Raw genomic sequence first — 24,845 nt, 5'->3', positions numbered from 1 at the left:
CAGAGTAGCTGCTTATGGAAGATCAGAGCAGTTGCTTTTTTTTTTTTTTTTCACATTTTACGGAGCAACAAATTGAAAGATTAAGTGACATGGCCGAGGTCTGAATAATGAGTAGAGAGAATGGAACAGGACTTCCAGGGACTTCACTGTCACTGAATGAGACCCCACTACAACCTCCCTATGAGGTTGAAAGAGTGAGCCCCGCTAAAGCAGCCTCTAAGTTCCCTCTTCCTCAGTCATATTCTCAGGCTACAAATGACATTAACCATAGCCCTGGTTTAAATGCTTCCTGGCCTTCTCCATCTCAGCTCCAAAATTTCCAAAGATCTGTTTAATTTTCAGATCTTACTTTCAAAGTATTCGGAGAAATTTTTATACATATACAAATGCAACTCTGAAAAAAAAAACACTCCACATAAATCTATTGGCTAAATTAGTCTTTAGACAAAGGTAGTATTGTTTAACAGTTAAGGGAATGGAACTTGAAGTCAAATCTCAGCTCTGTCAGTATTTTACTTGGTATCTTTGGGTAAGTTACACAATCACTCTAAACCCTGTTCTCATAGGCTTCTGTTTCTCCGGAGAACCCTGACTAGTGCATGGGTTCTATTTCTAAGATGTTAGTTCTGCTTCTTTGGAGAACCGTGACACACACAGACATACATATATATATACATAATCTTATAGGAGATTTATTATGAGAATTAGCTCACACGTTTATAGAGGACAAGAAGTCCTACTATCTGCTGTCTGCAAGCTGAAGAACCAGAAAAGCCAGTGGTATGATTCAGATTGAGGTCAAAGGCCTGAGAAACAGGAGCTTTGATGTCTGAGAGCAGAAGAAGCTGTATGTTCCAGCTCAAAGATAGAGAGCGAGAATTTGGCCTTCCTTTGCCTTTTGTTCTATTCAGGTCCTCAATGGATGGGATGATGTCTGCCCCCCACATTGGTAAGGGTGGGTCTTCTTTACTCAGTCCACTGATTCAAATGCTAGTCTCTTCCACCAACACCCTGCAGACACACCCAGAAATAATGTTTTACCAGCTATCTGGGCATCCCTTAACCCAATCAAGTTAACACATAAAATTAACAATCACACTACACAAATATTTATTGAGCACATACTAAGTGTGAGACCTATTCTATGTTTGAAATAGATTAGGGAAAACTACAACTAACAATAAAATTATTGAATTGTCATTGGCATCAACAACACAATGAATATTTGGTGTGAGGAGAACACGGGGAGGATTTTTTGGAAAAAAAAATCTAAAGACCTAATTTTAAATTTCATCTCTCTACTTGTCATCTACCAATCCTTTAGTCACTCCCACCTAAACCACAAAGATTTTTCATCTGTTTTGTTCTTACTCTTAACTAGGATCATTTCATGATCCATATAGACATGGGAACAACCTTCACCTCTCTGTATCCTGACCCCACCTCCAGTGCTTGTAAAGCTCATGTTTACTCCACCTTTGTTATCCCTTATCCCTGCTCACAGATGTTGCCTAAAGAGGCTTTCAAGTTTTTAAGCTATGTGCATATTTATAATCATTTATTAATTCACCTAATCTTTAACAAGGGTCTGCAACGTCCCAGGCACTATTCCGACCCCTAAGGATAAAGTGGTCAAAAGAGACCAACTTTACCCATAGAGTAAAAAGAGACAACCAATAAGCAAGTTGAAATCAAAGATCACTTCAGATGGTAAAAAGTCCTAAAAGAAAGATGTTGGTGTAGGGAGAGTAATACATTTGTAAGTCCTGGAAGACAGGATGTTATGTCAGTCAGGGTGATGCAGGAGGGTCTCTCTGAGGAAGAGGCATTTCGGACGGGTCTGATTGTTGAGAAGGAGCCACCATGTAAAAATGTGGGTGAGAATGTGTAAGACAGAACGGCAAGTGCAAAGGCCATGAGCCCCACAAAGGATGACCTTGTGGGACTGGGGAGCAAGCAGAAGGCCAGAGTGGTTGAAAGTGAGTGAGGGGACCATAATGGGAAATGACATGGGAGGCCCAGGCCAGGGCAGGCCAGGTAGGTATTTTAAGCCTCAGTTAAAAGTTTGAAGTTTATTCTAATTGTTAAGACATCATAAAAAGATTTTAAGTAGGGGAGTAACTTGATATAATGAAATTAAGAGATCATTTGCCTGGTATGGAATAAAGGAAGGCACAGAATGGAGTTGATAATGATGCTTACTTGTCATAGTTGGTGTTTTTTCAAAAGTAGATGTTGAATAATGGAGTTGGATGCTGGTAATTTATTTGGAAGTGGCCCCAGAAAGCACAAGTCAGGGAGTGGGGAAACTGAGACAAGGGCAAGAGAAATGCTAATAGTGCATCAGTGCATTAATAGGCAGGCTACCACCATGCACAACAGGGCTCAATCCCACTTCAGAAGTATCATGTGGAACACATACTCCTGTGGCTTGAGAAAGCCCTCAGGGAAAGCAACAGAGGTGCTTTGACACTTGATGTGAGAAACTCTCACTGTGTATGGGAAATGTCTACCACGGCTTTGGGGGAACTCAGAGGTAGACACTATTTGTCAGTTTTATGTGTAAAAGGCTAGGCTGTTGTTTCCAGTTATTCAGTCAAACATTCATCTGAGTGTCACTGTGAAGATATTTTGTAGATGTGATTAAAGTTCATAATCAGATGACTTTCAGTAAGGGAAATTATCCTAGATACTCTGAGTGGGCCTGATGGAATCAATTGAAAGACTTTAAGAGCAGAACTGAGGCTGCCCTGAAGAATAGAAATTCTGCCTTCAGATAGAAGCTTCAGCTCATGCCAGAGAGTTCCTAATGCCTGTTGTTTTTGATGGCTTGCCCAGCACATTTCAGACTTGCTTTGCCAGGCCCCATAATCACATAAGCCAATTCCTTGCAATAAATCCTCCTACTAATTCTATTTCTCTGGTTGAATCCTAACAGGAAGAAAGGAAAGACAGAAACCACCATACTGGTTATTTTCACAGAACATTGCCTAAACAGTCATTGGAGAACTGGGAAGGCAGAATGGGAACACTGATGTAACAGAGATAATATCTGCAAGATGTAGGAAGCAGCTATTGCCCCTAGGGCTGGACAAAGAAAGGGAAGATGAGGCTTTTAAAATGTAGAAGCTTGAAGGAGGGGACCTACAAAGTTAGGACCCAGACCTCTGAAGGGGTGGCATGGTACTGCTGGTGACAGGTTCTCTGAGTGGGATTGATAAGGCTGCTCTTTTTCCTTTCTGTAGGTGCAGTATTTTGTCCATTTTCTTAGAGAGAATTCTGTCATGCCCCAGAATATTGGATCCCTACACACTGTACATATGGGGGAAACCTCTGGATCTTGGAAGAGGTTTTCTCACACCTTCTGACACATGTGTGTCTTACCAGGGCATCCAGAGAACTTGTCGTTTTCTGCTCACCAAGTCTAGTTAATTTCATGTGATCAATATCACGGAGTACTAAACAATGTTCTGTGAATGTAAAAGAATTAGTATCCCTTTGGAATATGTTTTATCAAAGAAGGCAGGAAAGTTAACTTAGTCCTGGGACAAGAAATCAAATATGTTCTGCTGTTCTTCCTGTGTAAATAAAAACAGTTTTCATCCTCTTTTCTGTTGGGAATTGAAAAGAATGTATTCGCTAAATCAGTAGCTGCATACCAAGTGCCAGGGGATGTGCTGAACTGATCAGTAAAGATGGCATATCCGCCATAGCAGCTGTGACGAGGAGTAACAAGCATACAGTGAGGGTGCATCAAGTACACAATTTTTAAAGAGTGCTGCTTGATGAGTATTTACACCCACAAAACCATTACCCAGGTCAAGATATGGAACATTTCCACTACCCTAATGGATGCGCTTTTCCCCTTAATGCTGCTCTCCTCAAATAACTACTATTCTGACTTCTATCATCATTGATTAGTTTTGTCTGCTCTTGACCTTCATAAATTGTTGGGGTTTTTTGCTTGACATATGACTGTGAGAATCATCCACGTTGTGCATGCAGCAGTAATTCATTTGCTTATTGCTATGTGGGATTTCATGGTATGAATAAACTATAATTGAATTATCCACTCTCCTGCTGATGGACATCTGGATTGTTTCCAGCTTGGGACTATTATTGATAAAACTGCTATAACATTCTTTCGTTCAAACTGTACACTAGAAACAAATCATGACAGTCTAGTGCTTGGCATTCCATTCTTCCCTGCACGGGACTGAGCCCAATCGTGTGGCTTTGGAGAAAGTCCTCAGGCAAAGGAGCTGAGGGACTCGGGTGCTGAAGGTAGGCAACTTGTATGGAAGCTCTTCACTGTGGTCTGAGGTGAACTCAGAAGTCGACCAAGAAAATACAGGGTGGAACATCAACAGGACTACTCCGTAGGGATGTTTTGAGCCTTAAATGAAGTAATGTATGTAGAGCACAAAGCATGTACTAATCACTCAATAAAAGGGGGTTGTTGCTGTTGCTAAATTTATAACCTTAGACTTTTAAAGTAGCAGGTCTCAAGTGGATACAGTAGAGTTACTAAGAGTGAGCCTCTATAACTTATGCCACATCTGCAATCCTATTTCATTCATCCTTCTCTAATGCTATAAAGCTTTGATACTCAAAGAATAGTATATGGACCAACAGCTTTGCTTTCTACTTGCAACGTACTAGAAATGCAGGGTCTTTGGCTTCACTGAATCAGAATCTGCAGTTTTACAAGTTTCTGGGTGACTTGTATGACTAGTGCATCTGGATAAATACAATAAAGATCACACAGAAAGCTTTAAAACTTACTGATACCAGGGCTCCACCTTCAGAGCTTATAAGTTAATCGGCTTGGGATGTGGCTTGGGCATCTGGATTTTTAAAATCTCTTCATGTGATGTTAACATGCAACTATGTTTGAGAGCCATGGGCTGAAAAGGAAAAGGGGAAAAAGTCAAAATCCTCAAAATGCCTCTAATTTCATAGCTAACCTCAATTAAAGGAATAAGATTACTCAAGCTGGGAAGAAACCACTATATGAGGTTGCTCAAAACCTTTTCTATTCATTTTGAAAATTTTAAAATGTCAGGGCATTAAAGGGAATTTAATTCTCGCAATAGCAGAATACAAGTTAGACTTCCATCCTGCAGCAAGGCTGATGTAGCCACCAAGGATAGGAAGAGCAGGTTGTTCTGACAGCAAGACAAACATGATTGGAGGGGTGCAGAGTAGTTCCTCTGGGCTAAAGAGGACAGAAGAGTGGCAGTACTGAGAAACAGGGAATTGCACTTGCTAAGGGTGATTAGCACTTTTCTCTTAAAATAAAATTGCCAGATTTAACACATAAAAATACAGGACCCCCAGTTAAATTTGAATTTCAAATAACAATGGGTACATTATTTTGTAACAGCTTTATTTATATATAATTCATATACCATACCATAAAATATCTATTTATAGTGTACAATTGAATGATATTTAGTATACTCATAGATGGGTGCAGCCATCATCATGGTAAATTTTAGAACACTTTAATCTCCTCAGACAGAAAACCCATATTCATTAGCTATCAACCCCCAAACATCCATCTCCACTCCCTACCCAATCCTAGATAACCACTAATCTTTTTTCTATCGTTTATAGATTTGTCTTTTCTGGACATTTCATATAAATGGAATCATATAATATGTGATATTTTATGACTAGCATAATGTTTCAAGATTCATCAATGTTGTGGCATGTATCAGTACTTCATTCAATTTTATAGCTGAGTAATGTTGCATTGCATGGGAATGTTCACCCATTCATCAGTTGATGGACATTTGAGCTGTTTACACACATTAGCTATTACAAATAATACCACTATGATCATTTCTGTACAAGTCTTTGCATAGACATATGTTTTCATCGCTCTTGGGTATACGCTGATGTGAAATTGCTAGATCATTTGTAAACTCTACCTTTAATTTTTTGAGGACCTTTCTACATTCCCATAAGCATGTATGAGGCTTCTCTATCCTCACCAACATTTACTATCTGACTTTTTTATTATAGACTTCCCAGTGTGTGTGAGGTAGTATTTTATTGGGGTTTTCATTTGCATTTTCCTGATGACTAATGATCTTGAGCATCTTTTAATATGTTTATCGGTCATTTGTTTATCTTCTTTGGAGAAATGTCTTTTCAGATATTTGGTAATTTTTTGATTCGTTTGTCTTTTTATTTTTTAGTTTCAAGAGTCCTTTATTCTAGGTACATGTCCCTTGTCAGACACATAATTTGCAAATATTTTCCCTTATTCTGTGGGTTACCTTTTCACTTTCTTCATAGTGTCCTTTGTAGGACAAAACTTTTAGTTTTAATGAAGTTCAATTTATCTTTTTGTTGTTGTTCACTGTGCTTTTGGTGTCATGTCTGAGAATCCACTGCCAAATCAAAGGTCACAAAAGTTTCTCTCAATATTCTTTCTAAGAGTTTTATAATTTTGGCTCCTACACTTAAGTTTTTGATCCATTTTGAGTTAATTTTTCTATATAGTGTGAGTTAAGAGTCCAACTTTATTCTTCAGCATATGGCGATCCTGTTGTCTCAGCACCATTTGTTGAAAATACTAGACTTTCTCCCACTGAATTGTTTTTGCAGTCTTGTTGGAAATCAACTGCCATAGATACATGAGTTTACTTCTGAACTTTTAATTATTTTCCATTAATCTATGTCTATCCTCATGCCAATACCATATTGCCTTGATTACTGTTGCTTTGTATTCAGTTTAGAAAGTGGGAAGTGAGTCCTCCAATTTGTTCTTTTTTTCCAAGAACAAAAAAGTTTAGGCTATTCTGAGTTCTTTGAGTTTCCACATGAATTTTTGGATCAGCTTGTCAATTTCTGCAAAGAATCATCTGGTGTTCTAATATAGATTGCACTGAATCTATAGATCAGTTTGGAGAGTATAGCTGTCTTAACAATATTTAATCTTCTCATCTATGAGCAAGGGATGTCTTTCTATTTGTTTAGATCTTAAGTTTCTTTCAGCAATGTTGTGTAGTTTTCATTGTGCTTCTTTTGTCAAATTTAATAATGGATTTTTTTTAGTAAAAAGTATTCCTCATGCATACTTATTCTAACGTATAAGATGTACTTACACTAAAAAAAATTATTCATTGTCTCTGTAAAATTCAAATTGAATTGGGCATTCTGTATTTTATCTAGTAACCCTATCTTAAAACTGATCAAAGAGTAGAATGAAGCACCTGAGCCCAAAGCTATGAAGGGCATCTGGGTAACCAGGGACTGGAAGAGAAACAAAGATAATTAGAACTATACAAAGGCAAATATTTAGCTTATAGGAGGTTATAACAGTTAAGCACCAGTGAGCTATTCTGTTCCTAAAAAGTGTTTCACTTTAAACTTTACTCTGAAATATCGTGTTTCTTTGAAGAATAAAGCAAACATTTTGAAAATAAATGCCATTAATCTAAATTCTCAGAAAAGAATATTTTGATGTTGAGGTTCAAGACAGTAGTAAACCCCGAGCTATATCTGTTACTTTCATCAAAATTGCCTTCATTCTCGTATGGCCAGAAACTTTGAATGCCCATGAAGCCTAAGTGACACTGGTATGAAGTGATGACAGTTAGCCCTTGAGTTCTGGCTGGGATTGTTTCATTTTTGAGAAATCATTTTTTTCAGCCTAGTGTATATTAAGAAATAACCCCTTATGTCAAAATCCTGATTGGAGCCTTGTCATAATTAGACCAACCGTGGAAAACAACAGAGCCAGATAAAATGGAGTCATGACAGGGCAAAGAAAAAAGATATGCAAAGAGCACTCATAGGAGAGAAAATGCACTTTTGGAGTAACGAGTGGCATAACAGCATGAACTTTTGCAGGGTAGATTGGAGAAAACAAAGCTACCTTAGAAATCAAATTTTAAAAACAGTACTTCAAGTAAACTTGAAGTGTCCAGGGATATAAAATCTATGAATAATAAAGGCCTTGATAAAAAGAAGCCACATCCCAGGCAGATCAGCCTGGGTCAAGGACACCACAAGACTCTCAGAAATGAATCAGTAGAGCAAAGCTATGTTCTCTAGCAGGGAATAAAATGAACCCTCTGCAGGAATGCTTCTGTAAGTCACACTGACTAAAGATTCTCACTATACCTTTAGAGAAGGAACATTGTGTGTGGTATAAGATCTCTGTGTATTGTATACATGCTTACACATAATTATGCCTATGTCAACTTGACACTGCAATTTTCTTATACATATATTTAACTTACATGTACGGAAAGGCATGTCTAAGGGCATGAGAGGGATAGCTATTTGGGGCCACATCAGGAAATTCCAGGCAAAAGGCAGTTTCTTCTTTTCCATTAGAATCCAGAAATTTTGCAGGCTCCTGTTGTAGCCACATTTATTCCCATTCTGGTGTGGCATCTTCACACAGACCCCAATGTCTAGGAGAGTTCATTTTCTTCCCTGCTACTAGGCTTTTACTTCTTACTCTAATTCAGTGAGGGGGAGTTCCAAAGAAAATATCAAACTTTAAATGCAAGTTTTAAACTATTAAAAAAGTAAACAATATTTAGACCTTAATTTCTAAATAAAAACTCTGACAGAAAGTAAGTGAAAATGGATTTGCATCTTAAATAAGCCACTATCTGCCTTTTTGAAAATAGACATTTCTTGAAAATATGTGTAACTGTATTTCCACATATTAAAGATTGCAGGTAAATAAATTAATCAAGTAGAAAATAATCTTGAAAATCTTGAAAGAGAAAAATTATTAGATGACAATGAAAATGAAGCTGAGATATGCAAAAATTTCAGGATATCCAATATAATTATATCAATTCTACAAAAAAGAGCAGAAGCCACAGCCAAAGAAATAACAGAAGAAAACTTTCCCAATCCAAAGAAAGATCTGAGTCTATCAATGAAAAGGATTCACCAACTAGCAGGCAAAATAAATTAAAAGAGATAAGCATCTTAAACCAGTGTTTCCAAGTTGGTAGTCTATGGAGGCCCACAAGATTTTAGTAGGTTTCTATAAAAAAAAAAAATTAGTGTTTTGTAGGTAATAAAATTTGGGATTTAAAATTTCTTTGCTGAGGGGGTGGAACAAGATGGCCGAACAGGAACAGCTCCAGTCTCCAGCTCCCAGCCCGAGTGACACAGAAGACAGGTGATTTCAGCATTTTCAACTGAGGTACTGGTTCATCTCACTAGGGAGTGCTGGACAATCGGTGCTGGTCAGCTGCTGCAGCCCGACCAGCGAGAGCTGAAGCAGGGCGAGGCATGGCCTCACCAGGGAAGCGCAAGGGGGAAGGGAATCCCTTTTCCTAGCCAGGAACTGAGACACACAACACCTGGAAAATCGGGTAACTCCCACCCCAATACTGTGTTTACCAAGGGTCTTAGCAAACAGGCACACCAGGAATTATATCCCACTCCTGGCTGGGAGGGTTCCACACCCACAGAGCCTCCCTCATTGCTAGCACAGTAGTCTGCGATCTCACGGCAAGGCAGCAGCGAGGCTAGGGGAGGGGCACCCGCCATTGCTGAGGCTTAAGTAGGTAAACAAAGCCACTGGGAAGCTCGAACTGGGTGGAGCTCACAGCAGCTCAAGGAGGCCTGCCTGTCTCTGTAGACTCCATCTCTGGGGACAGGGCACAGCTAAACAACAACAACAACAACAACAACAAAAGCAGCAGAAACCTCTGCAGACACAAATGACTCTGTCTGACAGCTTTGAAGAGAGCAGTAGATCTCCCAACACGGAGGTTGAGATCTGAGAACAGACAGACTGCCTACTCAAGTAGGTCCCTGACCCCTGAGTAGCCTAACTGGGAGACATCCCCCACTAGGGGCAGACCAACACCCCGCACCTCACAGGGTGGAGTACACCCCTGAGAGGAAGCTTCCAAAGCAAGAATCAGACAGGTACACTCGCTGTTCAGCAATATTCTATCTTCTGCAGCCTCTGCTGCTGATACCCAGGCAAACAGGGTCTGGAGTGGACCAGAAGCAATCTCCAACAGACCTAAAGCTGAGGGTCCTGACTGTTAGAAGGAAAACTAACAAACAGGAAGGATACCCACACCAAAACCCCATCAGTACGTCACCATCATCAAAGACCAGAGGCAGATAAAACCACAAAGATGGGGAAAAAGCAGGGCAGAAAAGCTGGAAATTCAAAAAATAAGAGCGCATCTCCCCCTGCAAAGGAACACAGCTCGTTGCCAGCAACGGATCAAAGCTGGACGGAGAATGACTTTGACGAGATGAGAGAAGAAGGCTTCAGTCCATCAAACTTCTCAGAGCTAAAGAAGGATTACGTACCCAGAGCAAAGAAACTAAAAATCTTGAAAAAAGAGCAGAAGAATTGATAACTAGAATAATTAATGCAGAGAAGGCCATAAACAAACGGACAGAGATGAAAACCATGACACGAGAAATACGTGACAAATGCACAAGCTTCAGTAACCAACTTGATCAACTGGAAGAAAGAGTATCAGCAATTGAGGATCAAATGAATGAAATGAAGTGAGAAGAGAAATCTAAAGAAAAAAAGAAGAAAAAGAAATGAACAAAGCCTGCAAGAAGTATGGGATTATGTAAAAAGACCAAATCTACATCTGATTGGGGTGCCTGAAAGTGAGGGGGAAAATGGAACCAAGTTGGAAAACACTATTCAGGATATAATCCAGGAGAACTTCTCCAACCTAGTAGGGCAGGCCAACATTCAAATTCAGGAAATACAGAGAATGCCACAAAGATACTCCTTGAGAAGAGCAGCTCCAGGACACATAATTGCCAGATTCACCAAAGTCGAAATGAAGGAAAAAATCTTAAGGGCAGCCAGAGAGAAAGGTCGGGTTACCCACAAAGGGAAGCCCATGAGACTAACAGCAGATCTCTCGGCAGAAACTCTACAAGCCAGAAGAGAGTAGGGGACAATGTTCAACATTCTTAAAGAAAAGAATTTTAAACCCAGAATTTCATATCCAGCCAAACTCAGTTTCATAAGTGAAGGAAAAATAAAATTCTTTACAGATAAGCAAATGCTTAGAGATTTTGTCACCACCAGGCCTGCCTTACAAGAGACCCTGAAGGAAGCACTAAACACGGAAAGGAACAACTGGTACCAGCCATTGCAAAAACATGCCAAAATGTAAAGACCATCGAGGCTAGGAAGAAACTGCATCAACTAATGAGCAAAATAACCAGTTACTATCATAAAGGCAGGATCAAGTTCACACATAACAATATTAACCTTAAATGTAAATGGACTAAATGCTCCAATTAAAAGACACAGACTGGCAAATGGATAAACAGTCAAGACCCATCAGTCTGCTGTATTCAGGAGACTCATCTCACATGCAGAGACATACATAGGCTCAAAATAAAGGGATGGAGGAAGATCTACCAAGCAAATGGAGAACAAAAAAAAGCAGGGGTTGCAATACTAGTCTCTGATAAAACAGACTTTAAACCATCAAAGATCAAAAGAGACAAAGAAGGCCATTACATAATGGTAAAGGGATCAATTCAACAGGAAGAGCTAACTATCCTAAATATATACGCACCCAATACAGGAGCACCCAGATTCATAAAGCAAGTCCTTAGAGACTTACAAAGAGACTTAGACTCCCATACAATAATAATGGGAGACTTCAACACCCCACTGTCAACATTAGACAGATCAACGAGACAGAAAGTTAACAAGGATATCCAGGAATTGAACTCATCTCTGCAGCAAGCAGACCTAATAGACATCTACAGAACTCTCCACCCCAAATCAACAGAATATACATTCTTCTCAGCACCACATCACACTTATTCCAAAATTGACCACGTAATTGGAAGTAAAGCACTCCTCAGCAAATGTACAAGAACAGAAATTATGACAAACTATCTCTCAGACCACAGTGCAATCAAACTAGAACTCAGGACTAAGAAACTCAATCAAAACCGCTCAACTACATGGAAACTGAACAACCTGCTCCTGAATGACTACTGGGTACATAACGAAATGAAGGCAGAAATAAAGATGTTCTTTGAAACCAATGAGAACAAAGATACAACATACCAGAATCTCTGGGACACATTTAAAGCAGTGTGTAGAGGGAAATTTATAGCACTAAATGCCCACAAGAGAAAGCTGGAAAGATCTAAAATTGACACTCTAACATCACAATTAAAAGAACTAGAGAAGCAAGAGCAAACATATTCAAAAGCTAGCAGAAGGCAAGAATAACTAAGATCAGAGCAGAACTGAAGGAGATAGAGACACAAAAAATCAATGAATCCAGGAGTTGGTTTTTTGAAAAGATCAACAAAATTGATAGACTGCTAGCAAGACTAACAAAGAAGAAAAGAGAGAAGAATCAAATAGATGCATAAAAAATGATAAAGGGGATATCACCACCGACCCCACAGAAATACAAACTACCATCAGAGGATACTATAAACACTTCTATGAAAATAAACTAGAAAATCTAGAAGAAATGGATAATTTCCTGGACACTTACACTCTCCCAAGACTAAACCAGGAAGAAGCTGAATCCCTGAATAGACCAATAGCAGGCTCTGAAATTGAGGCAATAATTAATAGCCTACCAACCAAATAAAGTCCAGGACCAGATGGATTAACAGCTGAATTCTACCAGAGGTACAAGGAGGAGCTGGTACCATTCCTTCTGAAACTATTCCAATCAATAGAAAAAGAGGGAATCCTCCCTAACTCATTTTATGAGGCCAACATCATCCTGATACCAAAGCCTGGCAGAGACACAACAAAAAAAGAGAATTTTAGACCAATATCCCTGATGAACATTGATGCAAAAATCCTCAATAAAATACTGGCAAACCAAATCCAGCAGCACATCATAAAGCTTATCCACCATGATCAAGTGGGCTTCATCCCTAGGATGCAAGGCTGGTTCAACATACACAAATCAGTAAACATAATCCAACATATAAACAGAACCAAAGACAAAAACCACATGATTATCTCAATAGATGCAGAAAAGGCCTTTGACAAAATTCAACAGCCCTTCATGCTAAAAACGTTCAATAAATTCGGTATTGATGGAACATATCTCAAAATAATAAGAGCTATTTATGACAAACCCACAGCCAATATCATACTGAATGGGCGAAAACTGGAAAAATTCCCTTTGAAAACTGGCACAAGACAGGGATGCCCTCTCTCACCACTCCTATTCAACATAGTGTTGGAAGTTCTGGCTAGGGCAATCAGGCAAGAGAAAGAAATAAAGGGTCTTCAGTTAGGAAAAGAAGAAGTCAAATTGTCCCTGTTTGCAGATGACATGATTGTATATTTAGAAAACCCCATCATCTCAGCCCAAAATCTCCTTAAGCTGATAAGAAACTTCAGCAAAGTCTCAGGATACAAAATAAATGTGCAAAAGTCACAAGTATTCTTATACACCAGTAACAGACAAACAGAGAGCCAAATCATGAATGAACTCCCATTCACAATTGCTTCAAAGAGAATAAAATACCTAGGAATCCAACTTACAAGGGATGTAAACGACCTCTTCAAGGAGAACTACAACCACTCCTCAGTGAAATAAAAGAGGACACAAACAAATGGAAGAACATACCATGCTCATGGATAGGAAGAATCAATATCGTGAAAATGGCCATACTGCCCAAGGTAATTTATAGATTCAATGCCATCCCCATCAAGCTACCAATGAGTTTCTTCACAGAATTGGAAAAAACTGCTTTAAAGTTCATATGGAACCAAAAAGGAGCCCGCATTGCCAAGACAATCCTAAGTCAAAAGAACAAAGCTGGAGGCATCACACTATCTGACTTCAAACTATACTACAAGGCTACAGTAACCAAAACAGCATGGTACTGGTACCAAAACAGAGATATAGACCAATGGAACAGAACAGAGTCCTCAGAAATAATACCACGCATCTACAGCCATCTGATCTTTGACAAACCTGAGAAAAACAAGAAATGGGGAAAGGATTCCCTATTTAATAAATGGTGCTGGGAAAATTGGCTAGCCATAAGTAGAAAGCTGAAACTGGATCCTTTCCTTACTCCTTATATGAAAATTAATTCAAGATGGATTAGACACTTAAATGTTAGACCTAAAACCATAAAAACTCTAGAAGAAAACCTAGGGAATACCATTCAGGACATAGGCATGGACAAGGACTTCATGTCTAAAACACCAAAATCAATGGCAGCAAAAGCCAAAATTGACAAATGGGATCTAATTAAACTAAAGAACTTCTGCACAGCAAAAGAAACTACTATCAGAGTGAACAGGCAAACTACAGAATGGGAGAAAATTTTTGCAATCTACTCATCTGACAAAAGGCTAATATCCAGAACCTACAAAGAACTCAAACAAATTTACAAGAAAAAAACAACCCCATCAAAAAGTGGGCAAAGGATATGAACAGACATTTCTCAAAAGAAGACATTCATACAGCCAACAGACACATGAAAAAATGCTCATCATCACTGGCCATCAGAGAAATGCAAATCAAAACCACAATGAGATACCATGTCACACCAGTTAGAATGGCAATCATTAAAAAATCAGGAAACAACAGGTGCTGGAGAGGATGTGGAGAAATAGAAACACTTTTACACTGTTGGTGGGATTGTAAACTAGTTCAACCATTATGAAAAACAGTATGGCGATTCCTCAAGGATCTAGAACTAGATGTACCATATGACCCAGCCATCCCATTACTGGGTATATACCCAAAGGATTATAAATCATGCTGCTATAAAGACACATGCACACGTATGTTTATTGTGGCACTATTCACAATAGCAAAGACTTGGAATCAACCCAAATGTCCATCAGTGACAGACTGGATTAAGAAAATGTGGCACATATACACCATGGAATACTATGCAGCCAAAAAAAGGATGAGTTTGTGTCCTTTGTAGGGACATGGATGCAGCTGGAAACCATCATTCTCAGCAAACTATCGCAAGAACAGAAAACCAAACACCGCATGTTCTCACTCATAGGTGGGAACTGAACAATGAGATCACTTGGACTCAGGAAGGGGAACATCACACACCGGGGCCTATCATGGGGAGAGGGGAGGGGGGAGGGATTGCACTGGGAGTTATACCTGATATTAATGACGAGTTGATGGGTGCTGACGAGTTGATGGGTGCAGCACACCAACATGGCACAAGTATACATATGTAACAAACCTGCACGTTATGCACATGTACCGTAGAACTTAAAGTATAATAATAATAATAATAATAAAAACTCCAGAGGGAGAATCGCAGCACTGGCCCTGGGATTCTGGAGCAAGGCTGTGCCATCTGCAGCAAAGACTTATACACTTTCTGGGAAACAGCTCCTGGCATGTTACTGGGCTCCTGTAGAAAAGCAACAATTGAGCATGGGACACTGAATGACCATGTCCTGGACTTGCCTATTATAAGCTGGATCTATCAGAGCACCTGAGGAATACAGTCAGAAAAGCTGGCAGCATTCAAAAGGTGGAACAGTCCATCTGGGATTATGTCTGAGTAGGGCCGGAGCTATAAGAACGTTAATTAGCAGATCAGTCCAGATCTCCCCATGTGGTCCTCCATGGGTGCGTCAGTGTCACTCATGTCGATGGTCATATAAAGGGTCCCATGTGACCAGCAGGAGAAGGAAAAAACTCATGCTTGGTTTATAGATGGGCTACCTTGGTATGTGGGAATAAGGTCGAAAAGGACATCAGTTGCATTAGAGCCACATCCAGAAGTGGCCTTGAAAGATGGTGTAGAAGAAGAGTCTTCCCCATGGGAGAGCTGTGAGCAGCACATCTGGTTATCTACTTTGCTTGGAAGGAGAAGTGACCTGATGTGAGAATATATTCAGATTTCTAGGCAGTGGCCAATAGCCTTGCCATTTGTTCCAGGAGCCTAGGAAGAAAGGATTGGAAGATCAGAGACAAGGATGTCTGGGGAGAAACATGTGGACCAACATATGGGAGTCAGTCAAAGTGTGAAGATTTCTGTAGCCATGTTAATGCCCCGTAGAAAGCATCTTCTATGGAAGAGGCCCTGGTTAACCAAGTAGACAGATAACGTGGGTTAGCCACCCTTTGTCACTCTGGAACTGACGCAATGGGCACATGAACGGAGTGGCCTCGGAGACAGAAATGGAGCCTACACATGTGCCCTGCAGGATGGACTCCCACTGACCAAACCTATTGTAACTCCTGCCGTTGGGAGGAGTTTCCTGCATCTAGAAACTATCAAAAACGCATTCCCTGCAGTAAGTTCTCTCCTGGAGGGAGTTCTGAGTCACACCCTTCCCTGGCTGCCACTTATGGGGGATTCAGTGAAGGTGAGAATGGAAAGAAAGAGAAGATCGCTTTTTTACCTATTTTTTATAACACATTTACTCGTCCACATGCATCAGTTCATCTCCAATGCATTTTTTTTTTCATTTTAAAAGACTCAATTTGAGCTTTTCTTATGCTAAATAGGTAGTCAGTATTATGTAGTTTTATTATTCTTAAAAATTAACTGTTATGCAATTTGATCCTGATGTTAGTTGTAAGGGATTCCTATGCATTGGGTACTTACAGTGTTCTGGGCACTGTATCAATGTGGCAAAGCTATTGCTTTTAATAACTATTCACAATAAACCTGTGGCTGAGGCACAACTATCCCCTGTTTTATCAATGAGGAAACTGAAGCTCAAGGAAGATAGTGAATATTTCCAGAATCACAGAGTTAGAAGTGATATCACTGAAACTGGGGTCTACCCTGCTGACTTTCCAGCATTATCATTGGCCAAGGCTGAAGCTTATTTTCCTAGTGAAGATAAAACATCTAAGAATCCAGTATGAAATGAAGCCTCAAACTCATATCTCCAGAATCCACACCAGGTAACCTGATGGCAGGTGAATAACTTGGAGAGAGAAAAGTTTTTCTGAGAGAGGTTATGGTACAAATTCACAGCCTAGAATTTATACCATAAACAGTAAGGCTCCAAGACAGAGAGAAAAGTTAGGTTAGTTTCTAGGCTGAGGGAGGGGCTTAGAGAGAACTTAGAGAGGAAAATAAGACAGTGAGTCATTAGTGAAGGTCCCTGAGAAAAGGGCTTTCTACCTATCCCCTCTTAGGGTGCAGTGGAGGAAATGACAGGGCCTCATGGGTGAATTTAAGTATCTGTCAGCTGAGCAAATGTGTTTTTATCTTTCTTGCTGGAATGCTGAGAGAAGAAAGTCTTGCTGATTTCTCTGTGTCAACGCAGGGCAGCCACAGTGGGAAAAACACGGTAGCAAGGGAGATATAGGCAGAAACAGAGCCTAAGATAGCTTCTCCACATCCTAGGCTCCTGTGCCTTGCAGAAGTTTCCAAGGTTCGTAAGTCTCCTTGAGAGGAGACTAAGAATTGACTAAGAGTAGGAAAGCTACTTGATGTTTGGCTGATCATGGATAGTTTGGCAGAGGAAGACTTAGAATACACGGACTTATCAACCACAGGGCACGGTGGGATGTGTGTTCTTCAATAGCAGATGCAACAGGGGTCAGAGCCAATACCCAACGCAAGACGGATCAAGCCTCCTTGGAAAGGGCTGGCTGGGCAGAGGACAGCAGGGGGACTGCAAGCTCCTTCTCCAAAGCCAGGATAATATGCTGGGAGAACTTAGACCACCCTGAGAGTGAAAGAGAGAAGGAAAGGAGAAGGGGAAGAATCTTGAAAAATGGCGAAAATTCCTGGACTGGACTGAGGAAAGCTGTAGAATTGTTGATCAAATTGTCTGCCATTAGGTCAGAGATAAAAATGCATAATAGAAATAAAGTTACATTTTGTATACTGAAAAAAATAATAATAAAATAAAATTTCTTTGCTGTAAATATGTCCAGAATCTTAATATAATTATGAGATTGTTAATCCATGAAAGGGGGACATAAAATACAGTGTTTTTCAAATTAGTGGGCCACTGAATTCTTTTTGTCACAGAATGGCTTTTAACATCTTTTAAGATACACCTTAGGGAATCATAACTTTTATTTAAAAATCAACTTTGTTTAAGAAATATATACTTCCCAAGGAGAAAAAAAAGATTAGAATTAAAGATAGATAGTATATTAGTCCATTCTCATACTGTTATAAAGAACTACCTGAGGCTGAGTAATTTATGAAGAAAAGGGGTTTAACTAACTCACAGTTCCATAGGCTGTACAGCAAGCATAGTTGGGGAGGCCTCAGGAAACTTTCAATCATGGTGGAAGGGCAAAGGGGAAGCAAGCACCTTTTTTGCATGGCATAGCAGGAGACAGAGTGTGAAGAAGGAAGTGCCACACACTTTCAAACCATCAGATCTCATGAGCACTCACTCACTAGCATGAGAACAGCAAAGGAGTAATCTGCCGCCATAATCTAATCACCTCCCAGCAGGTCCCTACCCCAACATTGGGAATTATAATTCAACATGAGATTTGGGTAGGGACACACAGCCAAACCATATTAGAGCCAAACCATATCAGATAGCAAAATGTTAGCAGAGCTTATCTCTAGGTGGTAGTATTATTTCTGCTTTTATTTTTCTTCTTTATGTTTGACTGTCTTTCCAACGTTCTTATAATACTTTCAGAATCAAAATTATAGGGTCTGTTAGTTACATTACAAGATGGAATTAGATATATGAGATAGCAATGGAAGTGTTGGCCTTACAGAGCAACTAGGAATGATAGAGTTCCAACTCAGACCTGGCTTTAGTCTTTGTCCCAATTCCTGTGTCCAATCAACTCTACCAGGGATTGTTGGGCTGTCTATTTACCTCTTGCACCATCTTTCCTCTTGCTGTAAGCCAGAAGGCCTTGCCAATTCTTAGGGGGTACTCCAGACTTGTTCCACAAGGCTAATAAATGAAAATTAATGCAGCAAAAAAAAACCCAGTTAATTGTTTACATTTTATTTTTGTTTTTCATTTCAATAGGTTTTTGGTGAACAGGTGGTGGTTGGTTACATGGATAAGTTGTTTAGCAGTGATTTCTGAGATTTTTGGTGCACCCATCATCTGAGCAGTGTACGCTATACCCAATGTATAGTATTTTATACCTCACCTCCCAACCCTTTCCAGTCTCCAAAGCACATTGTATCATTCTTGTGCCTTTGTATCCTCATAGCTTAGCTTCCATTTATGAGTGACAACATATGAGGTTGGGTTTTCCAGTCCTGAGTTACTTCACTTAGAATAACGGTCTCCAATTCCATCCAGGTTGCTGTGAATGCCATTTTTTCATTCCTTTTTATGGCCAAGTAGTATTCCATGTGCGGAACACTACTCATACACACACACATATCACATTTTCTTTATCCACTTGTTGATTGATGGCCATTTGGGCTGGTTCCATATTTTTGCAATTGTGAATTGTGCTGCTATAAACATGTGTGTGCAAGTATCTTTTTTATATAATGACTTTTTTCCTCTGGGTAGATACCCAGTAGTGAGATTGCTGGATGGGATGGTAAATCTACTTTTAGTTCTTTAAGGAATACTTAGGAATATACCTACCAAGGAGGTGAACGACCTCTACAAGGAAAAGTACAAAACACTGCCGAAAGAAATCATAGATGACACAAACAAATGGAAACACATCTCATGCTCATGGTTGGGTGGAATCAATATTTTGAAAATGACCATACTGCCAAAAGCAATTTACAAATTCAATGCAATTCCCATCAAAATACCACCATCATTCTTCAAAGATCTAGAAAAAAGAATCCTAAAATTCATATGGAGCCAAAAAAGAGCCCTCAATAGCCAAAGGTAGACTAAACAAAAAGAACAAATATGGAAGTATCACATTACCCAACTTCAAGCTATACTATAAGGCTATAGTCAGCCAGGCACAGTGGCACATGCCTATAATCCCAGCACTTTGGGAGGCTGAGGTGGGTGGATCACTTGAGACCAGGAGTTCAACACCAGCCTCGCCAACATGGTGAAACCTTGTCTCTACTAAAAAACCACAAAAATTAGCCAGGCATAGTGGCATATGCCTTTAACCCCAGCTACTCAGGTGGATGAGGCATGAGAATCACTTGAACCTGGGCGGTGGAGGTTGTAGTGAGCTAACATTGCACCACTTCACTCCATCCTAGGTGACAGAGTGAGACCCAGTCTCAAGAACAAAAACGAAAACAAAAAGGCTACAGTCACCAAAACAGCATGGTACTGATATAAAAATAGGCATATAGAACAATGGAAAAGAATAGAGAACCCAGAAATAAAGCCAAATACTTACAGCCAACTGATATTCGACAAAGCAAACAAAGACGTAAAGTGGGGAAAGGACACACAACAAATGGTGCTGGGATAATTGGCAAACCACATGTAGCAGAATGAAACTGGATCTTCATCTCTCACCTTATACAAAAGTCAACTCAAGATGGATCAAAGACTTAAGTCTAAGACCTGAAACCATAAAAATTCTAGAAGATAACATCAGAAAAACCCTCCTAGACACTGGCTTAGGCAAAGACTTCATGACAAAGAACCTAAAAGCAAATACAACAAAAACAATGATGAATAGATGGGATTTGATTAAACTAAAAAGCTTCTGCACAGCAAAAGAAATAATCATCAGAGTAAACAGACAACCCACAGAGTGGGAGAAAATCTTCACAGACTATGCATCTGACAAACGACTAATATCCAGAATCTACAAGGAACTCCAACAAATCAGCAAGAAAAAAACCAAACAATCCTATCGAAAAGTAGGCTAAGAACATGAAGAGACAATTCTCAAAAGAAGATATACAAATGGTGAACAAACATGAAAAAATGCTCAGAATCACTAATGATCAGGAAGATGCAAATCAAAACCACAATGCAAGACCACTTTATTTCTGCAAGAATGGCTATAATCAAAAAATTTAAAAAAAAATAGATGTTGGCATGGATGTGGTGAAAAGGGAATACTTTTACACTGTTGGTGGGAATGTAAACTAGTACAACCACTATGGAAAACAGTGTGGAGATTCCCAGCTAGATTTATAAAGAGAGGACTTCAAATAAGAAAACAAAAACCTGACAAGTAGTCTCACTCCCAGTCTTCTGACATTTGAGGAGGATGGATATAAAAAGAGGAAGAGCTTTTTCAGAGTGGGTGGCATGAGGTAGAAATAATTAACTAAAACAAAAATCTGAGCACGTTTCTTTCCCATAGGTTTCTGATGTAACCCTATATACATCAGTGGAAAACCTGTTGTGTCAGTGCTCCCAAATAATCCAGCTATCAATTTTAGATATAGTAGATGCTCCAGTTTCTGTAGAAAATTTAACTTTCTATTAATGGTTCAGAACAAATGCGACCGTGAAGATCTAACAGTCCTTAGACTAAGGTTTTCCCAGCCTTTTTTTTCAAGTACCCCTATAAAACAGCCATCTATGTCAGCCGCCTATTGTCAGAGTAATGCCGCTTGACAATTTCAAAATCTGCTTTCAACAGCAATCCCTTATTCTTGCTTGTGTATTTGTGGGTTGGCTAGAGGTCAGCTGATTTAGGCTGAATGTGATTCCAGAACTGTTTCATATGGCATCTCTCTTCCTCCTCCTCGGACCACCAGGCTGACCAGAGTATTTTCTTATCATAACAACAGCAGAAACAAAGACAGCACTGCAAACACAAACGCCTCTTAAGAACTAAGCCTGGAACTGGTACATGGTCACTCTGCTCGCATCCTATTGGCCACAGGAAGCAAAATATTCAAACCCAACATCAATGCCTCTAGTGTAGGAATTCCAAAGCTGCATGGTAATGGCTGTGCCTACAAGGCTATAAAATTGGAGCCAATAAGTCAGTATACCAAAACGTCTAACATGCTTGCTATTCCCTTACAGTATATAGCACCAAGTCAATAGTATCTGGTTTGCTCTAAGATACCTGTAGCACTCTGAACCCATCTATATTTCTTTGTTTGTATTCTTCTGGTGACAAACAAGCACATCTAATAGCTGCTCCTTCCTCAAATTCTGGTTTTCCTCAACAGAAAGATTTCTGGAACTCATTCTGACTTCAGCCTTCTTAATTTACTGCTTGGGTGAATATAAAGGCAGTTCATGGAAGATTCATCTGCCCTGCACCAGATTAAGTTCGAGCCTTCAATTTTTGGGGGGGAGAAATTCCCTGATTTAAATATTTTTAAACATGCTATTTTATTATTTCAGATATTATGGCTTTGTTCAATCTCTGATATATTTTCTAGCAACAGAATATGTATCTCATTCCTTTGTTTTCTCAGAGGCTTAATACAGCTCTGGCCATGTGTTCCTAACTACAAATAAAGGTAGATAAGCTGACTAGGAGACTTTTTAAAATTGGCAATTACTGCATTTGACATATTGTCTATTACTGATAATTTGTATTCTTCATATTTCCTCTCACAAGGTATTAAATTTTGATTAAACCCAAGGACCTCTGACTGTCAACCATTAATAGGGAGAATTCTGTAGAGTCCTAGACAACATTTTTATATGCAAAACAAGTTAGTAACCTGTCATACTAATTGGTCCAGTGTGGATCCCCCTAAGTCCTAACCACTCCCTTGAGATTTGCACTAAATCTTCCTACCAGCCTATGACATTCTGGGTGATAAGCAATATTTTTTAATGAGGTTCCACTTACACAAACATTTTTATCCTCTCTAAAGAAAACGTATACCTTTGTTTGCCAGAATCTCAGGCCAGAAACATCCAATGAAATGATGTAAAAGGTTCTCAGGAATAACAGAAGTCAATGTCACTGTTTCTGGGCTTCTCAAGCACAATCCAGTCTTACAGAAATAACATCAGAACTCACTGTGTGCCAGGCCGTATGCTAAGTGCTTTCCATAAGGCATCTTAGCGAATCCTCACAACAGCCTTGTTAGATAGGTACCATGGCCTCCATGGACACTGATGAGAAATTTGACCTTACAGTCCTTATAGATATTAGCAGAGCCTGGATTTGGACTCAGATGCATCTGAGCACATAGTTTATTTTTCACTTTGAAATGTGCCCTTCACCTCTATCTTCATGATAAGGAGAGATCATAATGGTACTCCAATCTCCAACCTCAGATGGGTTATCAAAGTCTGCATCGGCTACATATTGTATTGATCCAACATTAAGAAACTCCTGAAAAACTGTCATCAAATGCTGCTAAACCATCAGAGCAAATCCTGAATAATTTTCCCCATGCTTCTTCTGTGTTTCTGTAAGAGTATGATTCCAAGAACTCCTTGATTCCTGGGTAAACATTGAATCCAGGGCCCAGGACCCAGGACCCAGATGCCTTTCACTTAGGCATCTCCCGATTGTTTATTCTACTTTTTTCTCCTCAATACACATAATTCATATAATCACTCTTCTTCCACATGTTTTATTCACTGCCCTGTTTACTAATTAAAGTTTCTTGCTTAGAAAAACAACTTCCATGCAAATATTCGTAGCAACATTTTTCAAAATAGCAAAAAACTGGAAACAACCTAACTGTCCATCAACTAGTGAATGGACAAATAGAACTGGTATATCAATACAAGGGAACACTACTCAGCAATCAAAAGGAATGAAACACTGATAAATGCTACAACACGGATAAACCTCAAAAATATTACGCTAAGTGAAGAAGCCAGATGCAAAAAAACCCCACACATTTTATTATTCCATTTATATGAAATTGCAAGAAAAAGCAAATCTATGGAGACAGAAAAAAGTCTGGTGACTTCATGGGGCTGGGTGAGAATGGGAATTAACTGTAAAAAAACAGAATCTTGGCCGGCGCAGTGGCTCACGAGTGTAATCCCAGCACTTTGGAAAGCCAAGACAGGCAGATCACCTGAAGTCAGGAGTACAAGACCAGCCTGGCCAACATGGCAAAACCCTGTCTCTACTAACAAATACAAAAACTAGCCAGGCGTGCTGGCAGGTGCCTGTAATCCCAGCTACTCAGGAGGCTGAGGCAGGAGAATTGCTTGAACCTGGGAGGTGGAGGTTGCAGTGAGCCGAGATCATGCCATTTCACTCCATCCTAGGTGACAGAACAAGACTCTGTCTCAAAAAAAAAAAAAAAAAAAAAAAAAAAAAGAATCTTGTTGGGGGGAGATAAAAATGTTCTAAAATTGGACTATGGGGATGGTTGCACAACTCAGTAAATTCACCAACATTTATTGAACTGTACATTTTTAAAAAGTTAATTTTAGAGTATATAAACTGTACCTAAATAAAGTTGTTTAAAAAATAATCAATCCATGGATAACAATTTTTGATCACATTAAAAACTGATCAAATTCTTTGGACAGTAAGCCAACTGAGAAATTGATTCTTTTTTTATCAGTACACTAAAGATAGAAATTCCTACCTCAAAGACAATTACTTGAATATCAAATCGGATATTAAAATTTAAGTGTTTTGAAAACTGAAAAATGGTTAATTGATTCCTTAGGTTCAGTGGTGAATGGAAATTATCTCATTCTGTCCTCTAGGTGGTGCTAGAATCTAAAAATGAGCAGCCCCAAGGTAATGCAGCAGCTTTGTACAAAATTACTTTTCTTTAATAGGTGACATCCCTAAAGGGAGTTTTCAGTTCAATTGTCTTCTAGTCCAGAGCTTTCTCCTGAATTAACCTCAGGATAACAGACATTCAACTTCAGTTCCAGTCTTCCAGCTATACCAATAATTTTTTAATTTTTAATTTTGTATGGTTTCCTCTTTGTCCTGTTGAGCCATTCATCATCCATTTCTTTCCACTTTTATGAAAACTGTAGTTTCCATCAAAATTTACTCATCTTTTTAATTGCATTTTCATTATTCTTAGTACTTAAGTGGGAATGAGGGAGTTGATTT

The 24,845-nt window shown here is 39.3% G+C and overlaps 1 long non-coding RNA gene across 1 annotated transcript in view; it reads right to left on the bottom strand.

Annotated features, from left to right (window-relative positions):
• Window positions 1-3,611: 3,611 nt before the first annotated feature.
• Window positions 3,612-24,845, bottom strand: part of LOC105465698 (uncharacterized) — a 47,730-nt gene continuing 26,496 nt past the window's right edge. The window contains exons 3-4 of the long non-coding RNA XR_011619370.1: window positions 4,786-4,907; window positions 3,612-3,716 (exon numbers count right to left, since the gene is read on the bottom strand). This is a non-coding gene — a long non-coding RNA (uncharacterized lncRNA). The remainder of the gene's footprint in view (window positions 3,717-4,785; window positions 4,908-24,845) is intronic.

This window comes from Macaca nemestrina, chromosome 2, assembly GCF_043159975.1.
Source record: "Macaca nemestrina isolate mMacNem1 chromosome 2, mMacNem.hap1, whole genome shotgun sequence".
Lineage (NCBI taxonomy): Eukaryota > Metazoa > Chordata > Mammalia > Primates > Cercopithecidae > Macaca > Macaca nemestrina.
This window is presented reverse-complemented; position numbering and strand designations above follow the sequence as displayed.